The sequence below is a fragment of the Lactuca virosa genome, chromosome 2, assembly GCF_052849685.1.
Source record: "Lactuca virosa cultivar CGN04683 chromosome 2, Lactuca_virosa_CGN04683_v6, whole genome shotgun sequence".
NCBI classification, from domain to species: Eukaryota; Viridiplantae; Streptophyta; class Magnoliopsida; order Asterales; family Asteraceae; genus Lactuca; species Lactuca virosa.
In genome coordinates, this window is record NC_136427.1 from 159,341,199 (window position 1) to 159,352,901 (window position 11,703).

The window sequence follows — 11,703 nt, forward strand, 5'->3', positions numbered from 1 at the left end:
ATATAACCATAATTATTTGCATGGTTAGAGTTAATGCGTTTGAAAATGCAATCTTTTGAATCAGGTATAAAATATATCCTAGAAGTATTCATCTAAGACATTAAATTATAGATATAAGACATCCAATCAGTAATACATATTCATAATCACAATACAAAGGTGTTCTAATTTTAATTCAAAAATGATCATTAAGGGGTCTCAATTTCAATGCCCTGAACAAAACAAAACCTGATAAGAGCATGTTTCAGTTTGTGTTATTTGTATGTTTATCGCATCCTAATGATGTACCACCATGAGAACACATCCTCTACAAATTATAAAATCCTCTTACATATATAAATGACAAACAATCAATAACTAAAGGAACAAAAGCCCCCAAAACACAATTTTTTGATATCTGGGGCTAATAAAGAACTATAGCAAGTGATTAATGATTACCTAAGTGAGAGATTTTCCATGGGATATGAACACATTCGAATGGACAACATTTTTGGTATGTCTGGACATGAGGTACTTGTTGTCCACCACCTACTGTAGATGACTTGAAAAACATCCAACTTACAAAAATAATCCCTAAAATTCTTCTCAACTTTACTTATATTGGGCATTGTACTATTATCTATTAAAAGTTACATTTTTATTGATTATTTAAAAACCATCCAACTTAAAAAAATAGTCTCTTAACTCTTCTCAACTTTTTAGAATTCACTCAATGCTTATTTCTTTTAAAATTTCTAGTGTTTTTTAAGCTATGATATTCGTATGAAAAACACACGTAGTAACCAGCGGCAAAGCGCAGGCTCAAATACTAGTTTTATTACAATATTTGTGTTAGAAAATGAAAAAATTGTAAGAATTGTGTTTGAGTTTACCTTAATATCATCATTTTGGTTGCATAATTGAGACAAAAGACTCTAGTTTTTTAATTAAAATGTTTTCTTAGAAGGGTTTGAACTATAATAGATATACTTAGAATGGTGAAAAATTCAAATATACTTATTACATTATTATGCATTTTTTTGTTTATTATCCTTCAAAGATCTTTTATTTTTATTTTTGTTTTACTATATGTGTACAGATGCCTACCCCTTGTGAATTGGTGTTAACTTATGGGGAGTTGGACCAAAAATGTGCCAAGGGATTGGTCTTTCCATATGGGAATGGGTTATTACACACATTGCCTTTACGAGAAAATCACCTGAAGGTTATGATAGACGACATCGATAGTAGATATGAAAATTTTCCTCTTCCTGTGATGACGAAAGAAGTTGCTAACCTACAAGGGGCGGTTGGCACTGTAATTCAATGGCCCCGTATTGCAATTATTCTTGCAAAGGTACATATGCATTATCCTTTACTTTTTAAGCTACTATATAAACAACAAATTATAATTGTATGTGATATTCAAATGAAATAAAATGTAGGAACAAAGAGCGAAGAAACAAATTCCAACCACAATTTTGGTGCCAACAATTCCAGCAAGGCGAGGCCGATTGAATATCTTCGTGATTGCTTGAAGACCAACCAAGTCGTTAACATTGTAGCCGATTCTGGGATTTTGGAAGTCGGGACATATGATTTTTCGGTTACATGTGAAGAATATTTTTGACTGCTGAGAAAACAAACAACTGATGCTTCCATCATAACTGCTTGGCAACTGTAAGTCCATAAAAATTACTATTATTAGTTGACCATAACATTTTTTGTTTTCTTGTTTGTAGGATTCTTAATTCAATGGTTCGGACACGTATGAACAAATGTGCTTTCTTGAACCCTTATAATATTCTAGGGGAGGCATGCCAGAAAAACCCAGAGGGTGTCGTTAGTTATCTTGTTGATTCCATTCGGCTGTACCACGGAAAATTGTTTCTCATTGCACCATATTTGCAAAAGTACAATAATTTCTTATCTTTATTATTATTATTTTGTTTGTTTTCTTATTATTTATACTAAATGTTTAAACATTTCTAGTAAGCATTGGGTGCTCTTGGTGATTTCCCTTCGCAATCGCATTGTCTATATTTTGGATTCTCTTAAGGATCGTATAGAAAAGTCTGCCGACTACCATTACCTGCTCAAAAAACATGTGGACATGTAAGAAATTACTTACAAACATCATTGCAAGATATAAATCTTTTTATTATTTTGAACACAACACTTGTTTATTTCTTTTAAGGGCTTTCATGAGGTATGAAAAAGAGACTTCAACTCCAATTGGATGGATTTTTGTTGAGGTAATTCATCTTGTTAAATACCAAAACAAATAATTGTTGTAGTTTCATTTGTTTGATTAATGTTTAATTTTTGCTACAATTTTTAGTGCAACCAACAACTTGGTGGTTTAGAGAGCGGGCATTATGTAATGCGATGGATGTTTGATTTCTTGACGACAAGACAACATGGATTTCCTAGTAAAGGAAGTACCTTTTTAATATTTGTTCATTTTGTTTATTGCAAAAAAATATTTGGTTTGTTAATGAATATGTTTAATTTTACATTTAATATAGTCCGGTAGCATTTGGGATGACAAAAGTTCCTTTGAGAAAAAGGTGTTGCTACCTGGTCTACAGAGTTTTTGAATAACTATATGAATGATGTGCTCTTCTAAAAAGAGCATATATGGTTAGTTATTGAATTCTAAAACTTCCTAACTTTGGTTTACTTATCTTTTGTTGGAGTTCTTACCTTTTTACTTTCATTTGTTTGTTTTTCAGGGAGGTTAGAAGAAAGAGCCATTACAATTGATTTTTTGGACAATCCCTATGCCAAGTCAAGACAAATGTTTTTTTTTGTAAGTTTTCATGCAAGTCGTATGATGTATGAAATTACCAAATCCATGATTTCTTTTGCTACTTAGACAATTGTCTTTGTTTGATTATATTTTTATCAATGACTATTATGGTTTATTTAACATTTCCACATAAAAACCATTGTTTATCTGTATAATCTGTGTTATAAATTCATAGTCTATAACTATTGTACTGTTATTTTTATAAAATGATATTAAAAAAAATATAAGAGTGTTAAAAGGAACCGGTTGCTTATCTAGAAACGAGGTTCTAAGCCTATTGTGGAAAAATGGGTAAAAGTCTATTACGGCCCAGTTGTTTGTATGAACCGGTATATATTTTGTTTTCATATGCCCCGGTTATATTGAAGGGAACCGGTTCTAATATTCATAGTCAGTTGGGACGGAAAGTGTTATATGACCCGGTTATATAAATGCAAACCGAACTCTATTTGTAATAAAAAAAAAACCCGGTTTAGAATCGGGTTCTATTATGGATTCCACATAGGACTCGCCAGCATCAAACCCGATTACAAAACCGGCTTCTTTAAGCTATTTAACCGGGTCTTTTAACGCTTTTTGTAGTGGTGTTTATTACAATAAGTCAACAAATAAAAAAAATACTTATTTATCTATTACAACTTATGAATAAATAAATATCAACCAAACACAACACAAAAGTCCAAATGGCTTGTTTATACACAACAACATATCAAATATTACAACAAACAACTCTTTGTTTTTTTTCTAAGGCAATTTTTATATAACCAAAATGCATGAAAAAATGGTTATATAAAAAATAAACACTTTTAACAAGAAGTTGCCAAAGAAAACAAATATGGACATTTCTTTAGCCAAAAAGAAATTCATGCTTGTTTTCCAAAAACCAAAGATTATCATAACATGAAAATCGTTCTAACATTTAAAAGATGGCTCTAATACCACTGATGGGTGTTGATACGAAATAATGTTTGTTTTTCAAAAAAACCGGCAACGGAAGACTTTAAAAATAACAAGTTTATTTTTCAGTTCATAACAAAACCAAACAATCATGGATCCTTTTATAGAGGTTAGAATGGAATAAAAACTACCATGCGAAGTTTTAGAGATAACATTTGAAGCCTTTGAACCCACTTTGTTTTGGGGTGTTGATGAAGATTGCAAAAATCAAAGTGTATGATTTCTCTACAAGTATCCACCATCAAGAGTAAGACGCTTGGAATGCTAGTTCCTTCTTGTATTCTTGAGTGTCTTAAGCCTTTAAGTGCTTAACTCAAATAAGTACTAAAGGAAACAACTCAAGAGGTCTTCTAAACCACCAAACTAACTTCAAAAGAGAGAGAGAGAGAGAGAGAGAGAGAGAGAGAGACAGAGAGAGAGAGAGAGAGAGAGAGAGGAAGAGAAGAGAGAGTTTTGGCCATGTGCTTCAAGAGAAGAAATGAGACCTAAAAACTTGTACATTTCTCATACATAAGACACTCTTATATAGTCGATGAAAGGTAACGCCTAACCATTAAAATAATCTAAAGTAATGGTAGCCTTTAGAAGCATGAGAGAGAAAAGGTGGAAGATTGACAAGCAACCTACCACACCTTTACCAACTTTCGGCCTTGCCATCTTTTGTAAGAAAGATTCTTTATTTTTTATAAACTCCAAGTTTATTAAATATAAACTTTGTTTTTAGGTAAAAGACAAAAGAATCCACCTAGTCCAAAATGTTGTGCATGACTTATTAATTCATACCATATGAAATAATAGCTAGTAATACTCTCTTATAATTATTATTTTCACAAAATAATAGTTATTCCCTAATTAAAATACAAGAATTTATATTATTTATTAATAATCATATTAATAATATATATACAAAATGTGCCAACTTGATAAATGTGTGACCCTATAGTATCATATATTATTAGCAATATGACTCCATAATGATTCTTGGGCATAAAGATCCAACACCAATATTTTCCCTCTCAAGGCTAGCGTTCGATATTAGGGCTTAAAAGGAGTAGAGGATGATTATGGGAGGCATAAAGATCCAACACCAATACAAGAATTGATATTATTTATTAATAATCATATTAGATCTATGTTGATCTGGAACATCGCCACCACCATCCATCTTCTCCGGTAGCGTCATCGTCACCTTGCATCGTCGGCATCACCGTCCCACAATGGTAGCTTGATTTTCATGACGGAGCACCATCGTTGTTGCCCAGATCTATTCGTCTGACAAATCATTGACATCGACGGAGTTTAGATGGTGTTTTGATGTTGGGTCCGGTGGCTATTCCGGATGAAGATAGAGAGGCTAAGAAAATCCTAAGCCATATGAGAAGGACAATGGAGAAGGAGAGAGACTGAGAAAAATCCTAGCTTTGTATTTTACAAATTAAAAAAAATACTAGCGTCCTTTTTCCAGATCTAAAGATGGAGGTAGCTCCGATGAAGGGGTTTCAACACCGTCGAACAAATCATGCCATATATTCGATGCCAAATTTCTTTCTTACTCTTTCGGGATCCATATCAGTGTCATCTTCGTCTTTCTAGATCCATATCCTTGTCGATTTTTTTTGAATTTTTTTAATAATAAGCTTTTATAAATCTGTAAATATTTCTTGTGCTCTTATAAATTTAGTTGATCTTGTGGTTTAGAAATCTAGTAATGTATTTTTTTTAAATGGAATGTTTTGTTCTTCTGATCTGGAAAAATGAAATGCTTCGTTCTTTAGATTTAGAAAAAAAAATATGTTTGAATTCATCAAATGGTGGTGGTAGTTCATGAGGTTTTCGGAGAAGAAGGGAAATAACAGAGAAACAGAGAGATGAAGTGCAGATAGAATGGAGGTTTTTGAGGTGTTTTACGGTAAGAATGGTGGTTATGGCGACGGTTTCCCAGAGATCATGGTGGTTTCCGGTAAGTGACAGTGGCTTCCAGCAGATAACAGTGATTTTCGGCTGGCGGCGGTGGTTTCTGACGACACAATGTCAATGTAGAGAGAGAGAGAGACTCTGAGAGAGAGAGAGAGAGAGAGAGAGAGAGAGAGAGAGACACTGGTAGTATGTATGTTAAATAGATAGTAGGTGGGTGTGGTAGCAGGGGTGAGTTTTTTATTATTATTATTTTCTTGTTTTTTTTTAATCTAAAATTAGAAAAATAAGTAAGAAAAAAGAGAAAATCATATTAATAGGGACAAATCTGTCATTATAAAAAATTTTGGACCAAACTTACAACAAATTCAAATTTTAGACTGATGGTGCTAGTCCAAGTCTTTTTGGACCAAATTGAAATTTTTTGACAAACTACAAAGACCTGCTTTATGAGGGAAATCGAGTAAACTAACCATTTTTATATGTATTTTTTAAAAATATAACCCATTTTTTTCAAAATAACCTCATTCGTCGAAATGGGTTGTTCCGGAATGTATTTCAGACTCGTTTTCGGGTGAGCCGACACATTTCGATGCTTCCAGAATGACTATTTCATAACTCTCGTACGTGTTCCAGGTCAGGAATTTGAATTTCAAAATCCGGAATATATTTTGAAAACGTCCGGACCCTCGACTTCATTCCAGATCATGCTTAGACTTTTCGACGCGATTCCGACATGTGATTCCGATTCTATCTCTAACTTGCAACTCTGACATGGAAGACGGCCACTACGACCCGGTTATTTTACGGAACAATGTTTCGGAGACCTCTCTGGAATGTTATATTTCGGAGAAAATGGTTAGTTAAAAAAATGATAATTTTTTGCAAATAATTTATTTATTAGGGTTAAATTATTCAATTTCCCTTTTTATAATTTTGTCGATATTTAATTAAAACGAAATTCATAAAGATAATATTTTTTTTGAACAGAAAAACATAAATATATAATCTACACTTAAACTAACACCTAATTCCACCTATGTCCACAACGGAACATGAACCCTCGACCTCAAAGAGGGAGGCACCACCTGATACCGCTGAGCTAAAAGCTCTTTGGTTCATAAAGATAAATAATCCGGTAAAATGTGCAACAAAAATATATAATCCAAATCGACTAAATATGAAAAAACATTAGGACTACACATACGGACTGTCCCAATGACTGGTCATTCGCGCATAATTTATTTTACAAAAAAAAAATTGTTGGTCTTTAATAGTATCCAATTAAATAACATACAACCAGTTTGGCAAAGAAGAATGTGTATTTTAGATGGGGACCTGATCATCGGTTGGCTTTTGAGACTCTGAGGCAGAGATTGTGTGAGGCCCCTATTCTCGCGCTTCCTGAGGATTTGGATGATTTTGTGGTTTATTGTGATGCCTCTATTTCGGGTTTGGGAGCCGTTCTTATGCAGAGGCGTCACGTGATTGCTTACGCTTTGAAGCAGCTGAAGCCTCATGAGGCGAACTACCCTACGCACGATTTGGAGTTGGGGGCTGTGATGTTTGCCCTCAATATTTTGAGATAATATTTGTATGGGGTTCGGTGTACTATCTACACTGAACACAAGAGTTTGAGGCATTTGATGGATCAGCCGAATCTGAATATGCGGCATTGGAGATGGTTGGATGTAGTAAAGGATTATGATTGCAAGATCCTATACCACCTTGGGAAGGCCAATGTAGTGGCCAATGATTTGAGCCACAATGCGATGAGTTCTTCTATCAAAGATTTTTCTTGAGAATTGTTGTCACATCGCCTTTGTTGGATTTAATCAAGAAGGCTCAGGTGGAGGGTTTGAGAAAGGAGAATTGGAAGGCCGAGCGGATCAGGGGACATATTCCCCTATTTTTCAGGCACAGTCAAGGGTTATTGACTCAATATGGACGAGTTTGGGTTCCGGCATCAGGTGGGGTGAGACAGACAGTTCTGGAGGAGGCTCATAACTCAAAGTTTTCTGTCCATCCGGGGAGCCACGAAGATGTATAGGGATCTGAGGTTGAGTTATTGGTGGCCATGCATGAATAGGGAGATAGATTGGTTTGTTGGGCGGTGCTTGACTTACAGGAAAGTCAAGGCCGAGCACCAGAGACCTCACGACAAGAAGCAGCCCTTACCCATTTCCATGTGGAAGTGGGAAGAGATTACCATGTACTTCATCACAAAATTGCCAAGGACGGCACGTGGTTTTGATTCTATCTAGGACATTGTTGATAGATTGATCAAGAGTATGCATTTCATGCCGATTGTCGAGAGTATATCCGCTGAGAAGTTAGCTAACATCTATGTTCGGGAGGTGGTAGTTCAACACGGGGTTCCAGTTTCGGGACAGGATATTCGTTTCACCTCCAGGTTTTGGAGGAAGTTTCAGGAGGAATTGGGTACTTAGCTGCACTTTAGTACAACATACCATCCCCAGACTGACGGCCAAAGCGAGCGAAAGATTCAAATGCTCGAAGATATGCTCCGGGATTGTGTGTTAGATTTTGGAGGGAGTTGGGATACTTACCTTCCACTAGCCGAGTTCTCCTACAACAACAGTTATCATGCTAGTATCGACCGACCGTCATTGGGGATGTTTTATAGAAGAAGGTGCAGGACCCTGGTTTGTTGGGGGAGGTTGGGCATCGAGTCATGGGGGCACAGAGGTTGTACTTAAAACCTCTGAGCTGATTTTGCAGCTGCACGATAGATTGCGAGTCGCACAAAGCCGGCAGAAGAGTTATGTAGATCGGTGAGGTTCGGACCTTGAGTTCCAGGTAGGAGACTTGGTGCTTCTGAATGTGTCACCTTGGAAAGGTGTCATCCGATTTCAGAAGCGGGGAAAGCTGGGCCCCAGATTCATTGGACCTTTCAGGATTTCGGCCCGTATAGGCAAGGTTGCTTACCAACTGGATTTACCTGATGAGCTCAGCCAGATCTATAACACCTTCCATGTATCTCAGCTTTGGAAGTGTATGGCCCATGAGTCCGCAGTTGTTCCTCTGGATGATATTCAGGTTGATGATCGCCTAAATTATATGGAAAGATAGGTGGCGATCTTAGATCGGAAGATGAAGGCTCTGTGTAACAAGGAAGTGTCACCGGTCAAGTTCCAGTGGCAGCATCGGAAGGGTTCCGAATGGACATAGGCGCCTAAGGCGGAGATGCGAGAGAACTACCCATATCTATTCACATAAGACTTCGAGGACGAAGTCTAGTTCAAGTAGGGGAGAGTTGTAACATATATAATTTTTAGGTATTCGCTTTTAACCCTTGGGTTGTGTTTTGTTTGCAAGAATGGTCCCCAATGGAATTTTTGTTATTTTCGGATGCAGCTTAGCACGCTGGGCGTACACCTTGATATGTTGGGCATACTCGGTTCTGTGCTAGTACGCTAAGCGTACGCTGGTACGCAGGGAGTACACAACCAAGTTACAAACCCTAATTTTTAGGTTTTTGACCCTATTTAAGCACATTTATATCCTCATGCACCCTCTTATCTTCAACCCCCTTCCTCATTTTGAAACCCTAAGAGTGTGAGTGCTTTGTGAAGCTTGAATAGCCCTTTTTTGGTGTCATTTTGGAGCCTTGGTGTAGAAGGAAGAACCTTGAGGTGGTGGTGTTTCACTCAAGACTTTGGATCCATCATTTCCTCTTCATTGTGCATCTTATGGAGGTAAAAAGCTTCAATCTTGGTGCATGTTTCTTATGGATCTAGTTGTAGCTCAAATTTGTCACCTTTTTGTCCTAAGTTTTTCTTTGTATGGGTGATACTCCAAGACGTTTTGATTTGTCCTTTTAGAGGTTTTAGGGTGTGTTAAGTCATAAAATGGGTTCTTGGTGATTAATTTATTCCTATGAATAGCTAGTGTGTCTTAATGGGTAAAGAAGTTAGGGTTTTTGGAGCTAGTGTCTTAATATCCATGATAGACAATAAAGTTGGAAACTTAATGTTTAAGCACATCTTTTTGAGTCTAGATCTAGATTTTGGATGTATGTGCTTAAGGATTAAGTACTTAATGGCTTAAGAGGATAGCAGCCGCGTATGCTGGGCGTACCACGGGGTATGCTACACGTACATGGTTAGCTCCTCGATTCTGGTCAACCATGCAGTATGTTAGGGGCACGCCCCGCGTACTCACTGAGTCAGCTTAGTTGACTCAGTTGACTTTGACATGGATTTTTGCTAGGATTTGACCTATGTTTATTTTAGGTATTTTGACCAATATGATGAGGTTGTGTCCTTGAATTTATTAAGGTGATTGGTAGAGTTCATCTCAGAGCGGCGTGCCATTCAGTTTGCTTATCTATTTGTAAGGTGAGTTTTCTCACTATATCCATGGGTCGAAGGTACCAATGCCGGCCCGTTACATGTTATGTAGAATGCTAGTTGTCTATATGATGGTTGCATGAAAGACCATGATCTGGCCCATGGCAATTGTATGAAAGACCAAGATTTGGCCCATGACACTTGTATGTAAGACCGAGATATGTCCCTCGACATTGCAAGGAAAGACCATGGGGGTAGCCCATGACACTTGTATGTAAGACCGGGATTTGGCCCTGGGCATTGCAAGGAAAGACCATGGGGTGGCCCATGGAACTTGTGTGTTTTTTTATGTGGTATTTTGGTGAATTCACTAAGCTTTGTGCTTACAGTTTATGTTTATGGTTTCAGGTACTTCCGGTTCAAAAGGAAAGGGCCCGACGTGAAGGCACAACATCCTCCCCTCATGATTTCCGTATTTGAAATAATTGTACTCTAATGTTTTGAATATTATGAATTGATGTTGGTTCTCAACAATTAATGAATGATTTGATAGACCATTAAATGGAAAATTTTCACCTCTATTTTGGGTTGTTACAGTGTCATAGTGAAATCTAGGGAGAAACGCAAGTTGGAGGTTTAGTATGGGTCCTCAAAGAAGTAGTTGTTCAATTAAATGAAGAAAGACCTACATGAAAAGCTGTAATACTATAAGAAATGTCATTTCTCACACAGACATCAATGTAACATTAGTACCGCGAGATGCAGACTGTATGGTAAAATGGGAAAACATCTTGAGGATTGCAAGAGAACTTAGTTGATGTGTTACAACTGCAGATAGATGGGTCATGTCTGTACTCAGTACACCAATCCCAAGGTCCAGATGGGTGCTGGTGAGAAGAAAGACCATATTCCTAAGGCAAAAGTATGTGCATTCACCATGACAACCGATGAGGCTCGATGCAACGATGAGTTTATTTTCGAAACCTTCTTAATTAATTTTGTTCATGTAATGTTATATTTGATGCGAGTGCCAGTAGATTTTTTATGCAATTTTCTTTATGTGATCAATTCAATTTACCTCAGAGTCCGTTGATGCCAACATTAGATATCTAAGTGGTCGTACAGGGATCCTATTGCTGTTTGGGAAAAGTATGATGATTGTATTGTTGATATCGCTGAAAATACTATTTTATGGACACTGGTTCCTTTTGGAGTCGGGTGTTTTGATGTGCTTATCATTATGGTATGGATTTAGCCAATCGAGATCAAAAACTTTATATAGAGAAACTTATGTGTATACCTCTATGGTGGGTGGTTATGTCATTCCATATTGAGAGAAACGTCCAATGTCTATGTCTTGAATTTGGTTACGAAAGCACACAAGTGCATAGAGAAGGGTTTTCAATATTCTTAATGATCATTGTCGATGCTTCCAACAAGAAATCGAGTTTGTCTGATGTAGAGGTGGTCAGTGAATATGTTGATGCTTTCCCCAACAATCTATGGTGAATGACAAGACTTCACATCCACATCTCGTATTGTTATACTCTTTTAGACTAGTTTCTTCTCTAGAGACTGTATAGGCGGTGATCTGGTAGAACTCTAGGTTGTAGCACGTAGAGTCCATATTGGCTACTCCGTAACCCACAAATTAAAACCTTTAATTTTTTTTTCTTGGATCTGAGATATTGTTCTAAAGTGACTTCTGAGTTGTGGTAATAAGGCTAA